Source organism: Protomyctophum bolini, assembly GCF_963924005.1.
Source record: "Protomyctophum bolini genome assembly, chromosome: 21".
Lineage (NCBI taxonomy): Eukaryota > Metazoa > Chordata > Actinopteri > Myctophiformes > Myctophidae > Protomyctophum > Protomyctophum bolini.
The window spans coordinates 35,378,443-35,383,161 of record NC_137882.1 but is presented as its reverse complement, the minus strand read 5'-3'; the positions used below and the strand labels follow the sequence as shown (position 1 = coordinate 35,383,161).

The following is a 4,719-nucleotide window of genomic DNA, read 5'->3' as shown; positions in this document are numbered from 1 at the left end:
TGGGGCCTGTATCCCGCACTCTTATTTCTAAGAAGGTATTTTGGGCTTTCCGGAGGAATGTCCTAGTGTATCCTCTTAGTCTGAGAGCATTAAATAGAGTTTTACAAGCTATTTTGAAATCACTTCTTTGCGTGCAAATCCTATGGAATCTTAGTAGTTGTGATTTGACTATTCCTGTGTAGGAGTGTGTCGGGTGGAATGACGTTTTGTGTAATAGGGCGTGAGTGTCTGTTTCTTTAAAGAATACTTTTAAGTCTAGTTTCCCATTTGTGTTAAAGTTTGGGCCCTTGAAGATTGTTACATCAAGAAAGTCAATCCTTTCTGTGTGTGTCACATATTTTATCATTATGGATCTATGATGGCTATTTAAAACATCAATAAATTCCTGGAATTCTTCTTGGCTATGTTCCCATATTCCAAATATATCATCTAGAAATCTATAGTGATGTGTCGGTTTAAGTCTGCATTTTTCTAGTGCTGTCTGTTCCCATATGCTCATGTAAATGTTTGCATAAGATGGTGCAAATCTCTTTCCCATGGCCGTGCCTTTGATTTGTAAATATAATTTGTTGTTAAAGGAAAAATCATTCTGGGTTAGATTTAAGTCTAGTAATGGAGTAATTCCTCCTCTGGTCGACTTGTGTCTGGGTATTTACTAAAGACTTCCCTGACTGCTTGTAGCCCTGCTTCTGTTTCAATGTTTGTGTAGAGGCTGTCTATATCTATTGAAAACAGAAAGGCCTCCTTTCCTACTTTAATAGCTTTAATTTTGTCCACAAAAAATAAAAGTGTCTTTTATAAAACTGGGGTGTTTTATCGACAGTGGGTTCAGGAAATATTCAATAAACTCTGCTGTCTGATAAGTCTCGCTGCCACAGTCCGACACAATTGGTCTCCCGGGTGGAATTTCATATGGTATTGTCCATGAATCCGGGCTTTTGTGTATTTTTGCTCTCTTTTTAGCTCTTGGGCTATCCTGTCCTATTAAGTATTGTTGTTTGGCGTTTATGTGCCTTTTTTCCTTAAGTCTGTTTATGATGGCTATGGCCTTTGTAGCTGTCTGCATGTAAATGGGTTGGTCAAATTGCCTATAATGGTCCTGATTGTTGAGCTGTCTCTCACCTTCAGCTGGTCTGCAAGCTCAACTTTTTGTGCAACCCGCGATGCTTTGAGTGAGTGAGTGAGTGAGAGAGAGAGACATCCGAATCTGTATATTCTTTTCTGTATCCTTTATTTGTCTGAGAATTCCACTATTCTACTGTGCTCTCTCTCTCTCTCTCTCTCTCACCTTCACCGGAACATACAGTATTTGTTCATTGAGCGTGGCCAGCGTGTGTGTATGTGTGTCTGTGTGTGTGTGTGTGTGTGTGTGTGTGTGTGTGGGGGGGGGGGGGGGGGGGGGGGGGGGCATCAAGTCACGTCCCACATTTCAAGGTATTCAATTGTAGACTCTGATTAAATTAATTTTGTTTTACTATCGGGGATATTAATTAACGAACTATTATAGGCATACAATGGCTTAGTGAAAACATCTGCAGAAATCCTTCATGTTCCATGTTTATATACATCTGCTGGTGGGGGGTGCTGGGGGTGCTGCTATTATGTTGATTGTCCATTTGTATGCGATAACACATATATAATATAGGTGCGTGTATGGTGCGTGTAATAGTAGGCCTACATTTAAATGACCACATTATAGATGTCTGACAGACATGACAGCGCTGGCCTGCTTCAATGAATCCGCAAGCTCAACTTGCATCCCGCGATGCTGAGCGTGTGTTCCAGCTAACCCTAAGGGTAGGTCTATAGATTTTTAGGGTTAATTAGTAGGACCTGATTTTAAAATTCATTCAGAGGGAGAGTCATTTTATATAAAGTGAAACATACATTTCATCCAGGGCGTACCCACCCAGCTAACATTTCCCCGCTAGCTACCGCCTCCCGCTGTCGCCTTCACAGCGTAGCACGCCCGGGCTGGCTTGGACTTCCCCCCGCTGTCCGCGCGTCAAACGAGCGCGCCTCAGTTAGATTTTCATTCCTCTGCGCAACAGTGTGCATTTACAGCCCTCGTGGCGCTGTCCTGAGGCTTGCCCCCCCCGCCCCTCTCTTTCTCTCTCTCTCTCTCTCTCTCTCTCTCTCTCTCTCTCTCTCTCTCTCTCTCTCTCTCTCTCTCCCCCCCCCCCTCTCTCTCTCTCTCTCTCTCTCTCTCTCTCTCAATAATAATAATAATATTATATTTTGTAGGATTATTATGATTTTTTTCTTCTTTTTTAACTATTATTGAATATAATTAAGTTGATTCTTCTTCTACTTCTTCTTGCAGCTATATTTATTTGTCATTTTTATTAATAATATGTACCTGCAGACTATAGTAATTGTAACGCTTTACTGTGGTACCCGTGAAGCCCCCCCCCCCTCTATGGTGGGTTCTGCATGGGACCGAGGCTTCACCCAATCACCCGGCATGCATTGCAGAATTGCAGGCTTCTCCGTCTTCTCCGTCTGTTGTTATGAGCTAGGAAGACAAGATTCCACAACAAAGGCTTATATTTCGCCGTTTTCTCCGGAGAAATTCAGTTGAAAGGTCAGTGTATTTTTATATCTGATATATACTGTGTGTAGTGTAATTGCACGTGTTAGAATCGTTTCGATCTATTCTATATCTGTGCACGACTGCACGTAACCCTATAACGCTAGCAGAGGGAATAGATTAGCAATAGCTAGCTAGCTAGCGAATCTATTGTTTGGACGGGTGTTTGCAAACGTATAATTCATGCTATTTTAACAGGCTTAAAAACATCTAGCTCCGTTGGAAAGAAAGAGAAAGCTACTGCAGCTTAAGCGTTATGGACGGTGTTTTATATTATTTAATTTTTACAGACAAACAAGATGACGTTCCAAGACCCAGACGGTGGAGGCTGGGGGTACGTTCTGAGCCATTTATTTTACTCTTCTCTCTGTTCTTGTCTCCTCTAAAGGAGCTCACAAAAACTGCCCTGTCTCTGCTCTGTCTGAACAGTTATTTGGTGGGAACCACTGAATTAAGTAATTACTTTTTGAAACAACTGAACGTTTTTTTACTGAAAACAAATTTAAATTTTGTATCTTTGTCTTTGTCTAAACTTCTCAGGACTGGAACCCTGCGTTCTCTACCACCCTGACCTGGTTTCTACTCCAGTTACATCATGGCAACAACAACAGCAGCTACATAACAAGGTTAAGCCATATATTTTGTGTAACTTCTGTATATATTGGCCTTTTGGATCCTGCTGAAAATAGCCGATCTACAAGCTCTCTTGCCTCAAGTTTGCAATGTGTAACTGTGTACCATTGTTAATTTGTTACCATCATGACATTTTAAATGACCGAGGTGTAGAAGGGAGATGAGCTTGTAGATCTGCTATTTTTCAACAGCTAACGGCTTTTAAAATAATGTTTAAAACCTATGAGGCGACACAGATGCGTCCTCAGGTCTAAATGGGTTAAGGCAGTGGTTCTCACAGCCATCAAAACGTTATCCCACATTTCACAGCAGTGATGGTAGGTAGGCCTATTTCAGAATGCCTGAATTTACACTTGGTTGCATGGTGAAAATAGTCGATCTACAAGCTCACGTGTTGTGAGCCCTATACAAATGCAATCCATATCAATTTTGTTTTTGATTTTGTTCAAATTACAGATGAGGAGGTCACATGGAGGAAGTGGAGATGATGGTGATGGATAAATAAAATGGATAATAAAAATGGTAAGAACATTTTCACATTTTAGCACAGGAATAGAAATTAGAAAATGGCTGGGTTTTACCCACAGGGCAACTGTTAAGTCATGGATCACAAGCCAGAGAAATGATTAAGGTGAAAATAATTTATTTAATTAATTCTGTGATTTCAGACGAACTTTCGCTGGAGGAAGACCTATCGACTTCAAATGCAACCTCTGCTGGAAAGGCTACCACCAGTCGGGTTTCCCTGACCCTCTACTATACGCAACATCCAGACCTCAAGGAACGCACCCAGCTTTCCGTGCTCGGACATACAGACACGGGGACATACACACATTGCTACGCTCAGAAACTCCTGACTCCACTCAGAAGAGAATTGGTGTTTTAAAGACTTAAGCACTTAAACTTGAGAACTGATATGTCTTCTAAATCCTCACAGATTTTAGTTAAAACGTTTGCTGCAAAAGAATATATATTTACAGATTTGTGCCACATTTTCACGATGTTTCAAAATTAGCAAACTCGTTTTCAACAGCTTACAGCTTTTTAAATAATGGTTAAAGTGGCTCAAACCACGGGATCTTGGACTTCAGTGACAGGGACCTGGGGTCTGAGAGCCGGAGACGTTGGACAGGGTGCATTTTGGAACTTCTGCTGGCGGCCACCACCAGGGCAGGCACGGCAGGCAGCTCATCAAACGGTGGTCCGTGGCTCAAATGCTGAATAACTTTGGCATGAAAAGGGTTCAAACCCACCGCTATAGGGGTTTCCAAATGGACTCTTGAATGTATGCTGCACTATTTCTTGCTCAAAAGGTGAATCTCGATTGTGTGTTCTGTTTATTGCTGTGTAACTGTTATTGCAACATTACTGGGCCTACATAACTAACTCCACACAGAATAGACTTGGTGTTTTATAGAAATTAAACTTGAGAACTGATTCCACAAAATGTCTTCTAAATCCTTGCAGTTTTTAGTTAAAACGTTCACTGTGTTTGG

At 41.4% G+C, this 4,719-nt stretch overlaps 1 long non-coding RNA gene across 1 annotated transcript; it reads left to right on the top strand.

Moving 5' to 3' along the window:
* Positions 1-3,116: 3,116 nt before the first annotated feature.
* On the top strand, positions 3,117-4,371 carry LOC308336336. Its single transcript, XR_013966148.1, has 4 exons — positions 3,117-3,216; positions 3,680-3,745; positions 3,892-4,245; positions 4,339-4,371. It is a non-coding gene; the product is annotated as an uncharacterized lncRNA (long non-coding RNA).
* Positions 4,372-4,719: the final 348 nt, after the last annotated feature.